The sequence below is a fragment of the Phyllostomus discolor genome, chromosome 1 (assembly GCF_004126475.2).
Source record: "Phyllostomus discolor isolate MPI-MPIP mPhyDis1 chromosome 1, mPhyDis1.pri.v3, whole genome shotgun sequence".
Classification (NCBI taxonomy): domain Eukaryota; kingdom Metazoa; phylum Chordata; class Mammalia; order Chiroptera; family Phyllostomidae; genus Phyllostomus; species Phyllostomus discolor.
Window position 1 is genome coordinate 140819098 of NC_040903.2, and position 18732 is coordinate 140837829.

Below are 18732 nucleotides of genomic sequence, written 5' to 3' on the forward strand. Positions count from 1 at the left end.
TCAGTGGGGAGAGAGAAAAATGAATATATTTATAATCTCTGCAGTGGAATGGGTGCTTAATTGTAAAATAGTAAAAAAAAGAAAAGGAAGACACATCAGTTGATGGATACTTGGACACTTGCACATTGTCTGGGGATAACATTTTGTTCTTATGAAAGTGCAAGAGTCTGGCTACAGTGAGTATAGATGGAGAGCAGTGTCAAACAGCTATTGTTTTTTGAGACAATGACCAATGACAGTCAATTTTCTCATCATGAACTTCTTTAACAGAGTTACAGATTACCTACTGGCTTTTTAATAGCTCTTAGGTTTTATATCTTACTGCCTACACTTGTAGTTACCTTGCCACGTAGTGTAATCACTGATGCTTACCGTCTTGGTGACCCTGATTTATCAAGAAATGTTTAAATTGGATATATTACATTTTAAGAAATTAGTGATATGTGATACATTTTAGAAAATTTTTCCTAAATGTATTTAAATTCAGGTTCAGTACTTAAAGGTTCAACATTTTAATCTTACAGAAACCCTAAACAAGACCTACCTGTTAGACATACTTTGTAACTAAAATAGATCTTAACCATATTGTTTCTATATTATATAATAACTGCCTTAGTAACTGTCGTTTTTGTTGTAATTTCACTCTTTTTAGTAACATATGCTATTCAACATATGGAACAAAGGCTTTGAAGTAAGGCCGAACTAAATTTGAATTTCTATCTTATTTGCCATCTGTGTGATTTTGGGCAGGATGCCTGATCTCTCTGTTTTACAGTTTCTAGTATAAAAATGGATATTGTAGTACCTAACTCAAGAAGCAGTGATGAGTGATGGTGTATGTAAAAGCTTTATCAAAGTACAGACTAACACCTCAGTTAATGGTATTGTTTCAGAGTGTGGTTATACAATTATGTAAGAAATAGTTCCTTAATTTTTACTTCATTCAGCAGTGTTTGAGGTTCTCCTATTTACCAAGGAAGAATGACTTGGATTCACAGAGAAATTATTTGTAAAGGTTATTGTAATTAAAATCATTTAATATTTCTTCCTTCAACATTCTTAAGCTAGCATTGCACAGAATTTCATCATGCATAAATTTGAAATGGTCTTTGTAGTGATAATGTTGGAACTTTGTTTTTAGGAAAGAGTTATTATACATCACATGTATGTCAATTCACTGCTTAAACATCTTTCTTCAGAACTGAAAATATACTGAGGGCGTATATCCCAAGACGTTACAAGAGAAGGAGTGAGAAATGGCTGAACAGGGAGTTGAGGAATGAATGCTAATTGTCCCATTTATGCTTCATATTTATTGTACCCAAGTAGCTCTCTTTTAATTTACTCTCTGTTCTTTTACAACCAAAGAAGCAATAGGTTCTGTTTACAGAAAGTGATGTAGCTAAAAGCAGTTTCAGTTTCAGAGAACAAAAACATGTTAGGAGTTATGGGATCTCAGAAAAAGAGACAAACTGTGTAGTGGTGTGGTCATACTGTATAATATTTAAGTGTTTAGTTTCTGGAACTAGACTTCTGCTGAAGTTGGAATCCTCACTGTTCCACCTCAGCAACTGCATGAACTCTAGTGATTTACTCAATTTGTATTTCAGTTTTCTCATGTGTAAAATAGGGATAATAATAGTACCTAACTCAGAATTGTGAGGATTAAATTAGTAAATATATATAAAGCAATTGGAATAGTACCTGACACAGTACAATGTAACTGTTACTGCATTTCATCAAATCTGAAACCACTGTTTGTAGGATACACAATTACTTTATCTACCAAGAAAAAAAACTGTGGAAGAATATGTGCCTGAGAATCAGTGCAATATAATAGTATGTCATTGGATAGGTAAATTTAGTAAGCTTTTCATATTGTGGTTCTTTTGAAGATGATGATTATCTTGTTCCTCTGTGTTATTGTTAAATATAACAATATAGTTATATTTATAACTATAGTTTATAGTTAATTGACTTTATAAATAACCAGATATAATAGTGCTACTGCTATTTATAGGAGAAAAATGGAAGTGGCAGTCCATGCAGGGAATTAGGTAAATGAGCTTGATGCAGGGTCCAGCACAAATAATGCCCCTTTTTTGTTGCAAAATCTTTTATTACAAAATCATAAGCATGCAATTCTAAACATAACAATATCACACCCAAGCACACCACATGACAGTTTAAGTGAAATGTTCAAATTAAAACTATAAATCATTACATCCATATTACTCTACCAACTACACTCAAGCAGGTGTTACTTCTACCAGACCTTGAATATAATTTTGTTAACTTACACTTTTTTGTGGGTGAAATTTTTAAAAAGATTTATAATGTAAATACCTTTTGGTATCTGGCATTCCATTAATTTTGATCACACTTTCATATACTTCTAATACACCACTAATCATTGTAGTTATGTTCAAGATTATAAAGTCTTTTCCAAATAATCAAAGACAATATGTTGAGTTTAATAGATTTATAATATGAGTTTAATAGATTTACAATATGAAGAAGAACGTAGCAGAAAAATCACAGGCCCTATGATCAAATTGCCTGGGTTCAAATCTCAACTCAAGCACTTTGCCTCCTTGTTACTTTATTTTCTTTTTATTTTTTAAGATTTTGTTTATTTATTTTTAGACAGAGGGGAAGGGAGGGAGAAAGAGAGGGAGAGAAACATCAATGTGTGGTTGCCTCTCATGCACCCCCTACTGGGGACCTGGCCCAAAACCCAGGCATGTGTGCTGACTGAGAATCGAACCGTTGACCCATTGGTTACCAGGCCGGTGCGCAATCCACTGAGCCACACCAGCCAGGGCTGTTCCTTCATTTCCTTATATGTACAATGGGAAAATAATAGTTCCTACCTCACAGAGTTGAGGTTTATATGAAAGGTTCTCAGGACAGTGGGACGTAGTAAGTATAATGTGCTACTCAAGCAAGCGCTAAAAAAATCTGTTAACAATTGGTGAAAAAAGGAAACTTTTGGCACTCAAAGGTTATCTCTAGAATTTGTGTGTGTGTGTGCGTATGTGTTTTTATGCGGGTGCTGGGTAATTGAAATGTAACTATGTTAAAATTTAGAAATTGACATTAATCATGTATTATTTCACAATGTAAGTAGGAAATTTATCTAAAAAATCAGTTTAATTCATTTTAAAAACAAATAATACATGCACAGAGTTTAAAAATAAAATAGTATTAAAAAACTTGAAACTTAATAAAGGATTCCTGTTTTACTGATTGCTGTCTTCTGTAGTCTTCCTTTCCAGAGTCAGTAGCGTTGCACTCTTAAAGCTGTTTCTTACGGTATTTCCATAATTTTAATTAACATTTTAAAATTGTTCTTTTTGATTTATCAGTTTCTATCTCTATCAGTTTACTTCCTGTTTTATTAGTTGGGGATTTATTTACTCTTCTTTCATTTATATCTCTTCATTTTCTTAGCATACTTTCACAGTAATCACTCCATTTTCTCAACATACTTACCCAATAATTTTGCATTAAATCAACTATGTTGTTTCATAAGTATTGTTATTTTTCACCTACCAGGGGTGTCCATCCTGTGAGCTGCGTGCAGTCCAGGATGGCTGTGAATGTGGCCCAACACAGAATCGTAAATTCACTTAAAACATTATGAGATTTTGTTGTGTGTGTGATTACGTGTTGCAGTGTATTTAATGTGTGGTCCAAGACAGCTCTTGTTCCAGTGTGGCACAGATATGCCAAAAGGTTGGACACCCCTGAATGTATGGGGTCCTGGCCAGGTAGCTCAGTTGGTTGGAGCGTTGTGCTATACACCAAAGGATTGCAGCTTCAGTCCCCAATCAGCACATAGCTAGGTTGTGGGTTCAATCTTTGGTTGGGGCGTGCACAGGAGGCAACCAGGCAATGTTGCCATCTCACATTGATGTTTCTCTTTCTTCCTCTCCCTTGCACTCTCTTTTCCTCCAGGCTTCCTTTCTCTTTAAAAATTAATAAAACATATCCTTGCGTAGGGTTAAATAAAATAAACAATGTGTTACAAGTTTTTCCTTCTACCACTTTTTCTTTTGGAACGGAATTAGTGATTGCTTCATTTTTATTTGCTTGTAATTTATGTATCTACTATTTTTTCCTACATGTTTCAACAGATGTCTTATATATGTATCAATAATTTTTTGAATGCTCAAGTGTGGTTTCAAACAGTGTATCAGTTGTCCCTTATTCTGCAATCTAGATTGGTTGCTTTCTGTGTCTGGTGTATAGTAGGTCATCTTGGGACCTCCCCAGGCTGTTCTCCAGTGCTAGATTTTTTTTTTTCCTGAATTCCATGCTCTGCCTTTGTTTTTCTTTGTTCTAGATGTATACTTTTCAGCTGCTTCAAGGAATCATAGAAGTTTACTTGAAAATGTCTTCATCACGTCCTTGCATTTGATTGAATATTAGCTTATGTACATAATGGTGAGCTGTAAAATCATTTTCTTCAAAATTTTGAAGGCATTGCTCCCTTTGCTTTCAATTTTCTCTTCACAGTCCTGTCAATGGGCATATGTTTTGCTGTATTTGTCCTCTAACTTTCCTAACTTTTCTTTCCTTTTTTCCTTTTTTCTTTTTATCCTCACCTGAGAACATACTTACTGATTTTAAAGAGAGGGGAAGGAAGAAGGGAGGGAGAGAGAGAGGGAGAGAAACTTCATTGGACTGGTTGCTTCCCGCATACGCCCTGACTGAGGACCCAATTTTCAAGCCAGGCATGTGCCTTGACCAGAAATTGAACTTGTGACCTTTAGGTTTATTGGACAATGCTACAGTGGAGCCACACCAACTAGGGCCTTTTTTCATTTTATGTTTTATTTACTAGATTTTCTAGACATTTTCTTTCACTGAATGTTTTATTTCAGCTATTTTTATTTTCTAAAAGTTACTGTTTCTCTAATCTATTTTTTAGCATAGCACATTGTTATTTTCTGACTGTAATTATGTTTTATGTCTGTGAGCGTGGTAATAATAGTTTTTAAACTGGTATTAAATAGTTTCTTCTCTTTGTGTGATATTTCCTTTGAGTACATTTTCCTGTTTATTCTTTCATGTTGGAGACTTTTCTGAAATCCTTGACTTAATGAGATTTGGTTTGAGCCTGTGTATCTGGAAGCAAGAATTGTAGCCTAGATGGCTTTATTAATGTGATCAAGCAAAGAGCCAACATTATTTTTGTGCAATTCCAGATTGTGGTCTCTATATGTTTTTCTGGGGTCTTAAATGTTCTCCAGTGCATTTTCAGATACCCTTTGGATGGTTTACATCTGCCTGCCAACCTTTAAGAACCAGTTCAGCTCCAATTGAGCATTGTCCTACCTACATTGTGTTGGTAGTTCTAAGACAGGAACCTCTCTGCTTGAAGATACTCAATGCTAATCTTTTAGTGGTGAAAGAGGACATGTGGAATGGGATCCTTAAACCTGAGTGTGGAAATGTTCTCTTCATAGCCTTTTAAAGATTCCCTTAGTATTTATTGCTAACATTACATCTTACTTTCTGTTAGGCGAATTATGTTGATTCTTATATGATTATCCTTTTCTGCTATACAGTTTTCAGCTTCTTTTGCTGGGCTAAATTAGTTATGAGTCATCTGCCTGAGTTGTTTATTTTCTGAAAACTTCTCCTTGTCCTTTGACTTTGTGTCATTTTTAGTGGAATTTCAGAAAGTAGCGTGTTCAATCTTTTATTCTTAGTTACAATAATAAGAGTATTAATAATAGTAACAATATGGCTGTGGTTGGTGTAGCTCAGTTGATTGCGCACGGGCTGCAGACCAAAGGGTCACCAGCTTGATTCCCAATCAGGACACGTGTCTGGGTTGCCAGCCAGGTCCCCAGTGGGGGCCATGTGAGAGGCAACCACACATTAAATAATAATAATCATAATCATAGTAACAATAAAAACTAGTAGCATTTATGGAGTGCTTTGCTATGTGTGAGGCTTGTTCTAAGTGTTTTAATATAGATTTTCATTTAACCTTCAAACAAATCCAATTAAAAAGACACCATTATCCACATTTTACAGAGGAGGGAACAAAGTCATAAGTAATTCGCCCAATATCACCTGACTAGTAAATGACAGAAAGATTTGAATCTGAGAGCTTACTTCTGGAAGCTGAGGTTGGTACTTTATCATTATAGAACAGAAGTCTACAATACTTTATAACATCTAGAGTTAATTGAGCAAACATTTACATTAAAAATCACTTTTAAAAAGGCCAGTCACCAGAATTTTACATAACTAAATTAGAGGAAAATCTGATAGCTTCTAAGTATGCTGTGATATACACACAAATACAAATAATACAAGTTATTACATATTGAGTGAATAACTTTTCAGTACACAAAAATGTAATATAAACTATTAATCACCACTTATCACTATTCTTCTAAGTAATTTTTGAAAAATGACATTTAGTGTCTCAAGTAGGACACAATGTTCTATGCACTGTGGATAATTAAAATCAGAGGACTGAAGAGTTGTAGTTGATACTATTAAATTTTTTCCTTTGTTTAAGGACTTTAGGAAGAATAGAAACATAATATTGGTAAGATTTAAAGATTATAAACACACAAAACCTCACTTCTTTAAAAAGTGTTATAGCCCAACAGTTGAAATTTAAAGTAAATTTAATTCTTCCAGTTAAGAATTCTGTTTATTACATTTGATTTTTCTTACATAATAATAAATCATTTCTATTTTGTATAATTTTACTACTCTGTTTCGTCAGTGTAGACAGAAACCTATTGCCTTGGTGCTGAGGACATAATTTCTGAATCTAGGTGGTGTATTCTCAGCACAGTGAAGCAGGAAATTATTTTCCTATGTCAGCGGCTGCTGTTAAAAGAATAAGAAAGATTCAGGATAGGATGCATTTCTATGGTCTCTAGCCACAAATCTTAAGACATGCAAAAATCTTTTAAAATCAAGCCAGTTCAGTATATTTTGTGACAAAAGATAATCCCTGTTCTCAGTTTTTCTGTTCTCTTTAAAAATCCCAAGTATATTTCCAAATTCCATGCTTTTTTTATGTTTCAATAGCAGTAGTCTTCAAACTTATTTAATTCATTTAAATAATAGAGCATTTGGAAATAATTACATTCTTCAAGAAACTTGAAACACTATTATATTTAAACAATGTTAATAGTAGCAGCAGCAGTGATAATAATGACAACAGCTAATAGTTCATTTGTACCTTACTGTGAGATGGGCGTTTATAACTATGTGATTTCCTTATATAAACAGAATTAGTTCATACAATAATCCTTTATGGAAATTGGCACAGTTCAAGTGATTTGCCCAAAACACGTGTGTGGTATGTATGTGAGTGCATGTGTGTGTATATTATATACTACATATATACTTACAGAAACATACATGTGTATATATGCATATATACAGTGGTGGGCAAACGTAGGTTTACAGTTGTGAGTACATGAAACAAAGGGTTAACAAAGCTATTTTAATGGGCATAACGTGTATGTTTTTTCCATACAAACAACTGTAAACCTACTGTGCCCACCCCTGTGTATATGTAAATATATTTTTTTATATAAAATTAGAGGCAGAGATGGGAATTGCCTAAAGACAGCCTGTCCCCAAGGTCTGTTCTCATAATTTCCATGTTATATTAATAGAATATTTTAGTGTAATCAACTAGGAGTTATCAAATATTAAAAATTATGAAAATATCAAAGTGATGCAGTTTTATCCCTTAATCTAATTTTTGTCTGAGTTGGGAAAGACTATTGTTACCTGATTTTTATCTCCAAAAAACCTCAGAGAGTTAGAGATCACAGCTTTATTTGATAATCTTTGCCTTATGTGTCTATCTGGCATTGGCAACACATTTATATTTCTTTATTCAATGAAGTTTTCATATAACTAAATTGCCACAATGAGTAATTTCAGCATATTCCTGTAATTCTGTGGTAGAGGAAATTATAATCCTTTTTTTTTATTTGAGGAAGTGATTTAAGAATACATGTTATTAAGTATGACAAATTGTATTTTAGACATAAATAGTTCTGAGAAATTCGTGTACATTTTTGGCATCCTTAAAGTAGGGAGATGGTTTGATAAAGTATATATTTGTCTGTTGTGTCACCACAAAATATAAATTTGATATATAATCTCTTGAATACCATTTACGGATATTTGGATTAGGAAATGTCAACAGCAGTAGATAATGAGAGTCTTTTATATGATGTGTGGACCTGTCTACATTATAGAAAAATGACATCAAAATTTGCAGTTATCCTGTATTTTAAAAAACTGGTTCCAGTTTCTCTCCAGAGTTACATTAGACAGTAGAGAGTGTTTAACATATGATGAGGGTAAAACTAGATTCTACATTATTGTATTACAAATCAGATTTTTCTATCTGTCTAATTGTGCTCTCTGATACAGCTTCCAGTATATTTTTTATTTTTCTAAAATTTATGGTTATTTCTTTTGTTTTAGGAAAGATATATTAGAGTCATAAACATTAATGTGGAATATTAGAAAAATGGAATGTGATCGCATAAGGGTATGAGTAGATCTACATGTGTTAGAAAAATAACTCTTTTTTTCAACTTTAAAGGGCAGAAAACTTCTCTTGGTGAAAATTCATTTCATAGTTAATTTAAAATTCCCTTGTCCCTGTAAATTTTCAATTGCATTCAAGTAGAATGCTTAACACGTAGGCAGGGAGGGGCAATTTTTCCTTGAATTCTTTTAGTCAGGAGTTTCATATTGCAATTTGGTAAAATAATATTACCTAGTATCTAATATCAAGTAGACAGTGGAATTTTAGAATGATTAAAGTAAGTGTAGCATGAGTATTTTATTTTTAAAAATATTTTATTTATTTATTTTCAGAGAGAGGGAAAGGGAGGGAAAAGAGGAGGGAGAGAAACACTGATGTGTGAGAGAAACATCTATTGGTTGCCTCTCACAGGGAACCTGTGGGCACCTGACCTGCAAGCCAGCTATGGGTCCTGACCAGGAGTTGAATTGGCGACCTTTTGGTTCACAGGCTGGCACTCAGTCCACTGAGCCACATCAGTCAGGTCATTATAACATGAATATTTTAAAAAAATATAACCTCAAACTCTTGGTAATGTTATATCCATTGCATTTATCTGGGTTCTGAATTTAAAATAGCACCTTGTTAAACTTAAAATGTCCTGGCCTATTTAAATGCTGTTTGTCATTTATAACTTTTCTGTATATAGATTACAATTTTATTGAGTATTATAGCATGAATTGCCTTTATAAACATATAGCTTAATATGAACTGTGATCCTAGAAACCAGAAATGTTACTTGTGTGTGAAATGAGCAAGTGTGGGTAGTTGTTATGTTTTGATTTATTTCTTATTTTATATATGTGGAATGCTTATTATGTATCTCACTGTGTTCCATTTAACTTCAAGTAACCTAAAAAGAATCTTCAAGTTGAAAAAAATTGGTAAGACTATAAAACAATAGTTTTACAAAAGAATGTCAATGGGAAAATGAGGAACAGAAAAACTTTCACCTTGATAAACTTATTTGCGTATCAGCCAGTGTAACAATGTTACCATTGTTTCTTTACGTATATTGCACTGAAGTTACCATATTTTACATCAGATATAATGTATCTTTTCCATAATTTATTGTCATGACTTGCTGAAAAACTAATATTGTCAGCATTTGCATTTAGATTTTGGGGGCCTATTTTTGTTTTCATGTAATTATGCTAAACCTTTTACTTCTTGATGTTCTTAATAGAACAACCAGTTTTGTTTTGTTTTTCTTTTTAATTAATAGATGTTAATTTTTAGAGCAGTTTTAGGCTTACAGAAAATTTAATAGAAAGTCTAGGGAGTTGCCGTAGACCCTTATTTACCCATTCTTCTCCTGCCCCCACCACTCAGTTTCTCCCACTGTGAACGTTTGCTGGTGTGGTACAGTCGTTAACAGTCGAGCCAGTATTGATACACTTTTATTAACTGAAGTCCACAGTCCATAGTTTACATTAGGATGTACTCTTAGTGTTTTACACATATGTAATGCCGTGATCTACCATTATTGTATCGTACAGACCAGTTTTACTGCTCCAGATATCCCCCGTGTTCCACCTGTTCATCCCTCCCTCCCTGTTACGAATCTCTGGCAACCACTGATCTTTTTAGTCTTTATAATTTTGCCTCTTCCAGAATGTCATATACTTACAGTATGTAGCCTTTTTAGATTAGCTTTTTCACTTTGCAATATGCATTTAAGGTTCCTTTATGTCTTTTTGTGGCATGAGAGCTACTTCTTCTTATCACTGAATAATATTCCATAATGTGGATGTAACACTGTTTATTTGTTCACCTGTTGAAGGGCATCTTGGTTGTTTGCAGTTTTGGGCAACCATGAATAGAGCTGCTGTAAACACTGTGTGAAGGGTTTGGGTGGACATAAGTTTTCGGTTCATTTGGGTTAATACCGAGGAGTGTGATTGCTGACTCATATTGTAAGAGTATGTTTAGTTTGGAAGAAACTGCCAAATTGTTCTCCAAAGTGGCTATACCATTTTACATTCCCACTAGCAATGAATGAGAGTTCCAGTTGCTACAAATTTTCTCAGTATTTGGTGTTGCCAGTGTTTTGGATTTTAGCCATTATAATTGGTGCATAGCTACAATCTCATTGTTCTTTCAATTTTCAGTTCTATAACAATGTCCTGTTACAGGTTGAATTATGTCTCCCCCAAACTCAGATGTTGAAGCCCTAATTCCCATTATCTCAGAATGTGACAGTATTTGGAGATAGGTCTTTACAGAGTTAATCAAATTAAAGGGATCATTAGAGTGGGACCTAATTCACTGTGATGGGTGTCTTTATAAAGAAGGGATATTTGGAGACAGAGATATGCACCTAGGGAGACTGCCATGGGAACGTGAAGACTGCCTTCTGTGAGCCAAGGATTGAGGTCTGGATGCTGATCCTTCCCTCACAGCCCTCAGAAGGAACCAGCCTTGCTAACACCTTGATTTTGGATTTTTAGACTCCAAAACTGACACAATTTTGTGTGGTACTTTGTGTTGGCAGCCCTAAAAAACTAATACACCTATGATGTTCAGCATCTTTTCATGTTTAGATGCCATCATTTGTACTTTTTGGTGAGATGTCTGTTCAGATATTTTTCCCATTTTTAATTGGAGTATTTGTTTTCTAATTGTTGAATTTTAAAAATTCTTTGTATATTTAGGTTACTAATCATTTTTCAGATGTGTTTTGCATATATCTTAAACATCATGGGGTTTTTCTTTTCATTCTCTTAACTGTGTTTTGCAGAGCCAAAGTTTTTAATTTTAATAAAGTCTAGTTGATCATTTTTTTTCTTACATGGATTATGATTTTGTGTTGTACCTAAAAAGTCATTGTCAGTCCCAAAGTCACCTGGATTTTCTCCAGTATTATAATCTAGGAGTTTTATAGTTTTATCTTTGATCCTTTCAATCTAATTCTTATGAAAGCTTTATTGTCTGCATCTAGATTTGTTTTTATTTTTGCATGTAGATGTCCAGTTGTGCCAGCACCATTTGTTAAAAAGGTTATTTTTCAACATTGAATTTCACTTATTCTTTGCCAAAGATCAGTTGATTATATTTGTGTTGGTTTATTTCTGAGCTCTCTGTTATCTTCCACTGATCAGTTTATCTGTTCTTTCATCAGTAGCACACTGTCTTGATTACTATAACTTTATAGTAAGTCTTGAAGTCAGGTAGTGTCAGTTTTACAACCCTGTGCTTGCCCTTCAACATTGTGTTGACAATTTGGCTGACATTATTTACTAACAGTGAATTAACATGTAAGATTGGGTTATTTGAGTTTGCATGATTCTTCGTACACTTTCCAATTTATAACTGACATTCTTATATGAAAAAGTGGACTAAAATATAGAAAAGTGGGCTATAAATATAGAAGTTAGTCCCAATCATTAGAAAATGATAGTCCCCAAAATATAGAAAATATAGAAAAGTGGGCTATAAATATAGAAGTTAGTTTTGTAATTTTGACTCCCATTACTTTCTCTTTAATGTATCTGTTAGAAGGACTGACTGATAAAACTACGTGTTTAATATTCATGGCATTAAGTGGTAAATTTGTTCTGTTTTGTTCTGCTTCTCTGCCTTACACTGACTAGATCTCATGCCTTCTGTGGGGAAAGAAAGACAAATACTGTACTCTGATGCAACACAGGTGAACCGTTTTTGGAGGGTGAGGAATTTTTGGAGGACCACACAGTTCTGGCTTACTTTTTCTACTCTTCCTCCATTTCTCCTTTCCTCTTATATGCTAGTTTCTGGCTGTGGGGCCCCCATTGTCTGGAGGCTGAAGTCCCGCTACTTTCACAGTCAAGGCACTTTGCTATTGCAGAGTGGCTCCAGTTCTCTCGGCCCTCTTTTCCAACTCCAAGTCTTTTTTCCCTCGTCAGATAGGCATGGGGAGGGGAAGTTGGCATGGGATAATAAGCAAGTGTAAACCAAGTTGAGGTACAGCTGAGAGATGAGATACCAGTTTTCATTTTCCCTTCCTGTTGGCATTTGAGACCCATTCCTGCTTGATTAGAACTCTTGGCAACAGTGCTGTCCGCCTACATTAAATCAGTGCAGGAAATTCTGATGATTGACTCATTGACCATGGGGTGGGATTGGGCAGTCTGGTGTAAAGAGGAACTGAGAAAGGTAAAGATGTTTAAGTTATGAAGGAGTAGTTAGCCCTCACTTGTTTAGATTGTCTTCTGAATGAGAAATACTTGATTGGTCATTCTTTGTACTTACCCTTGGGTTGTAATTACCAATCCCTGGGCAATGGGGAAAAGCCCAGTCTGACATTCTATTATGTGAATTTTACCACAGTCTTGCCAGTACTTCCATTCTTGCTGTCCACCGTCGGTTGTACTGCAACAGTTTGTGTGATCACTTTAAAAGATTAAATAAGTTATATCACTCCACTAAAATTCTACAGTTGCTTTCTCTAACGCTTAAAAAAATATCTGAAGTCCTTACTGTGGCCTGCAAGGCCCTGTGTGATCTGACCACACGTTAAATTTTGATCACTTGTTCCTGTCTCAGAACTTCACTTTTACTATTCCATCTGTCTACATCTTACTTACTATCTGGAGTAAGTAAGAGCCACTTATTCCAGATAGTCTGTGGACTCATTTCACATCATTTGCAAATTATTTTGCTAAAATATGCTACTTCCTTAGTTTTTCCCTGACTACTCTGTTAAAATAGTATGTCTGTCACTCTATATCCATAACTTGCTTTATTTTTTATTTAGATGTGTATCATTTCCACACATTGTATTATTTATGTAACACTTTATACTTATCAGCCGTCTCTTCCGTTAGCATATAGTCTTCTAGAGGGCAAGTCATTGGCTTGTGTGTTCAGTGCCTAAAATGGGACCCGCCTCATTGGAGAAGAGCGATACTGTGTTGAGTAAATAAATGGACGAGTGATGCTAGTTTCTCTATTCAAACTTTAGAAATAATTTCAACTATATCCCATATTTTTTATTCTTTTAGTGTTTTATACGGCATATGTTTTTCATCTTTAAATAGATATTCCTAATTGTATATTGCCATTGTTATCATCCTAGTTGAACTACATCTCTAGTTCATCGTCTGTGTGGCAGCTAAAGTGATTTTTGTAAAATGCTTATCAAAATGTCATCCTGTGAAATAAACTATTCCAAATTCTTTACCATCATTGGGCCTGTGCCTGTTGTTTTCCTTATTGACACCTGCTTGTGCTCTGTGTTCTACTCATACCCTTTTATTGCAGTACTCCGAATGCTTAATATGCATCTCTCTGACTTCTGTTCCTTCCTTTAAAGCTTATTCCCTTTGTTCTTACCGTGTGTATTTTATTAGTGTGTGAGTACATACAGTGTAACTAACTCCTCTTATGAGAATACTCTAGAAAAGGTCCTTTACATTTGAAACGATTGGGACTCATTCTACATATTATTTTGTATATATTAGTAAATCTTTAATTTCTTCACTGAGTATCTTTAATACTTGGTAAGGTTTTAATGGTCATTTTTATTAATATTTACAAGTTAGCACAACCTTGAAGAGCCCCATAAATACTCTTTTGTAATGCTGTTTATAGTATTGTGAATTCATTTTAAAGGTAGGCTAGTCTATATGTTTTAATTCAAGGATTATTTTTTAAGGTTGTGATGTGCGAATATTTCATGTGTCTGTTATCTTTGGGAAACTAACCTGAAGAGTAAGGAAAATAATTTATGAAAATAAAAGTGTTAATTGTATAAACTTTTCAAAAAAATGTGATCCCGCCCTGGCTGGCGTAGCTCAGTGGATTGAGCGTGGGTTGCAAACCAAAGCATCACAGGTTTGATTCCCAGTCAGGGCACATGCCTGGGTTGCAGGCCAGGTCCCCAGTGGGGGCTATGTGAGAGGCAACCACACATTGATTGTCTCTCCCTCTCTCCCTCTCTCCCTCTCTGCCTCTCTCTAAAAATAAATAAATAAAATCTTTTAAAAAAATGTGATCCCTTGATAGATTTTTCAAATTTAGACTCTTTTGTTTCTATGTATTGTGTGAATGAAAGGAAAGACTGGTAAAGGAAATGAATTATTTTACATAAAAGCAATTGGAACCAGGTCTTTTACTTATCTGAACCTGTTCCAGTAATTGTAATGTCATAAAGGGACCTGTGGGCTTTTTGGGAAATGTGGGTGTTAGTGATGTAAAGCAGTGTTCCAAAACTTGTTTTTGCATTTTTGTGTGTGAAATAATGCAGAAATATATAGCTTATGATATTGGTCTCTTTGGGAAGACACAGCTAAATAAATGTAGAAGACAACAGCTAAATAAAGGGAATATGAAGTTCTATAGCAGTAAACAAAGATGGGTCCCTATAAGGAAGTTTTAGTTGTTTGAGGTAGCTCTTTTGAATATTATTACTGTTACTGATAATAATAGATCGATTATTGTACCATGTGTTTTATGTGAATTATTTTACTTAATTGGAACATCCTTGTGTCTGTTACTCAGTTTACATAAGGAGGAAACAGCTCCTCAGAGTGAGACTTTTAATACATGATTATGGTACTTATTTAATTGGGTGTCTTCATATCACTTAGTAGTAAGTAGTTTCTTAACTTTTGGGAGAAGTTACAGAGCCTTTTAAGAACCTAACAAAGCTTATGGCCCATCATCTTTATAAAAATGTACTATGAACCTGTATGATATGTCTTCATTTTCATATGTAATTTTACAGAATTCCTAGGTTCCCTAAATTTCATACATGGATCTCAGATTGGGAATCCCTGATCTTTTAATGAAGAGACTGGGGTCCTTCGTGTAAATACTTTATTTTTCTTCTACCGTCTCTTGTCATTTAAAGTAAATATTTATTCTATGGCTTATTCAAGAAAGGGAAATTATCAATTATTTCTGACTCCACCGAGTATATGCCAACATAAATGAAGTCTGTTATAACAAATGAGATTCAGAAAAGTTTGACATATAAGGCACTTTTTACTAGTTAGATTTGTTGGACTTTTCTTCCAGCACCCTCTGTCTATGTTAGGAACCTAAATATAATATTTTGAAATAAGGAAACAGTTACCTCCTCATAGTAGTATAAATATAGTAGGCGTGACCTGAGATAGGAGATTAGAAAGATAGCCTAGTTATTCAGTGATATTTCTCAGAATAATTTCTGAATTTTATTTTCTGATTTCATCAGAGATAAGTAGAAAGGGTATTGTGGTAAAAGTAAAATGTGGTAATTTCTGTATTAATGAACTAAAGTAGTGTACACTTGGTTAACTCATTTATATGGGCTGAAGATAAAGATTGTATGTAGATTCTAATTCAGTGTGACTTTGGAGAAGAAAAATAGTCATTTTGTAATGGAATCACTAGTAAAGCTTCATAATATGAAAAATAATATAACCTTTGATAGTTCTGAGGACTAGTTATTTTATTAAATGGTTTTTTCATATAATTTAGAATTTCCTAATGGTTTTTCTTACCTTTTTGTTAGATATTTAATGTTACATATGTTTCAATTCTGATACCTAACCTTTTTTGATTTTCCCTCCTTGAATTGTCATTTAAAACAAAAGCATTAAATGAGCTAAACAGAGTGAAGAATCTTCCTGTATACACTTGCCAGGGTTTAGGTAAATTACTATAGAAATAATGTTATAAATCAGTGTGCAGTGTTTGGGTTTAATTTTTCAACAACAGATGTTTTAACATTGATTTATAGTTATGTTGTGAATTAAATAACTATTTCTATTTTTTCCTTTCAATCATTCTTAACATTCAACTTTTTAATGAATGGTAGCCCATCTGTGTAGGACTCTTGTGACTGAATGATGTATTCTGTTTTGCTGTGGCACAGTTTTCAAACAGCCACTTGTGTTGTTAAATATTTTTATTTTTATAGTATTTTTCACCCCTGTATATATGTACAGGAATCACTTCACCCACCACCGAATTGCAGCCACTTCTGAGGTGGAACGCAGCAACTGTTTAACAGCGCACTTTCCCCTAGGTGCTGACAGCTGCAGAAGAAATTGTACATGGTCCTGTACCGAAGGTATTTCTCCACTGTGCCATCTGCAGAGTGACACTGACTAGGAGTACTACATAGACTGTAAGTTTCTTGTGTACCCACTCTAGACTGGAAAACCCAATAAGAGAGAATAACAAATAATTGGGAAACATCATTTAAAAATGTATTGAGGTCAGTTAAACTTAGTGCAGCTCTCCCAGGATCTAAATTTTATATTAAGGTCATCTAATTTGTGATTGAAACTGAACTGAATAACAAACAAATGGATGCACTCCTGGAAATTATTTTATTTTAAAAGTGAATGAGGTGGGCTGGAATGGGAGTAAAAGGGAGAAGACTGTACTTGAACAATGATTAAAATAAAAATTAAAAAAAAGTGAATGAAACTAAATTGTTTTTATAAATGCCACACTTCTAATGAAACTTAAAAGAGTCAATTTGTTTTTAAATATTTTCAAATACTCAAACCAATTATATAATATTTTAGAGCTGTGCTCTTTAAGTAGTAATTCAACTTATAATTCAGCAGGAACATCCTGATTAGCTTTGCTTGCTGTGTTTTATTCCTTAGTGTTATTACTTTTACTCTTTTGGTGAAATTTTTGCAACAGAGTAGGTTTATGATAAACCCACTTTTCATTCTTTGTTTTAGAAACATTGAACTTGGATTTTTAAACATACTGAAACAAAGCTTGGGAGAGAAATAGTAAATATTTGAATTTCTACTTACTGTATTTTGGTCTATCTCTCCCACTCCATTATTTAATAATTTTCTTTTTTGTAAAAGCAATTTACAAGAGTGCTATCTTTAGTAATAGTTGGCATGTTCATGCCTTATAGGATAGGAAAATAACATTAGGAACTGCTGTATCTCTTGTTAAACAATATGATATGGATTGTTGTATTTTAACTGTTTTTGCTTGTTTACACAATAGTATAACTTACTAGTTATCAACTGGTTGTTTAATTATTTTTTGTGCGTCTATAGGTATGTCTATGACAAGAAATTAGGGTTCCTTAGTATTATCACAGTCTGAGTGATATGAAATACAATGCCATTTGTTTTAGCTAACCTAAATTATGTGCCACAAATTAAATGATATATGTGTATATCTCTATACCTATAGATTTTCAATGAAGGCAGAATAAGGCCTCTCTGGGCCACAGTTTACGTACTTGTAAAATGAGGTGGGTGGAAGAAATTATTTCCTAGAGATCCTTTCTTTAAGTGTTTGCTGTTTAACTCGGGATAGAATTCTGTGTATTTGGAATTATACCTTACATATGTAACCAAGATATTTTGGCATCAGTGATTTTATTCTAGTTAGAATATTATTTGTATGTATTAAATGCCCAGTGATGGTATTCTAGAATACCATCCAAGAAGAGGTCTGATTTCCTGCAAAGGTTTTGAGGTCTCTCTAATTTTGTAGTGAAGTTATCCCCACTATTTTGAAATATTTTTTGAGAATAAATATAGTACAATTCTCAATATCCTGTTCATCATGGAAGCATCAGGTAAATCAGAAAAAATAGGTTTTATTTACTCTCAGTAGAATTTACCAAAAATTACTGTTTTCCCCCTTGTATAGACTTAATACTTCATCCAAAAGTCAAAGCACTAAAGATGTAAACATTAGTATTTTAAAGAATATAGCTTAGACACAATATAATGTATTTATGTATCTCTAGAAAGGGTATTTTATCTGTATATGAAATATTTAACCAAATTTTCTAAAATTGGTTCCTTTGCATTTTCTGCAAACAGTGTAAGTATTGCTCAATTCTATTCATCTTATTTACTGAAGTAATCACATGTGACAGAATAAACCATATGTTTTATATATTATTTTAATGTTTTGCTGAAAAGGTACAAACTATATCTATTGTGCATATATGAGTGTATATTTTTAATAATAATATTTATTATATATTAGACTTTCTGTGGATGGTGTAAATTTTGCAAATTAGACTCCATTTTAACCATGTGAATCTTATACTTTAATATACTTTTAGTGTATATTATTGGAAAAGGGAATTAGATTAGCAACTTTCATTCTAATCGATATATTTGTATATTATTTGAATTTAATAAACACGTATTAGTTGTGTAATCAAAAAT

At 33.5% G+C, this 18732-nt stretch overlaps 1 protein-coding gene across 5 annotated transcripts in view; it reads left to right on the forward strand.

The window, feature by feature from the left end:
- NOVA1 (NOVA alternative splicing regulator 1) overlaps positions 1–18732 on the forward strand; it is a 151608-nt gene that overhangs the window by 32304 nt on the left and 100572 nt on the right. The window contains exon 2 of one of the 5 annotated variants that reach the window (XM_028505740.2): positions 16590–16691. The exons of the other annotated variants lie outside the window; for them this stretch is intronic. The gene's annotated coding sequence lies outside the window, so the exon portion shown is untranslated. The remainder of the gene's footprint in view (positions 1–16589; positions 16692–18732) is intronic. 5 annotated transcript variants of the gene reach the window in all.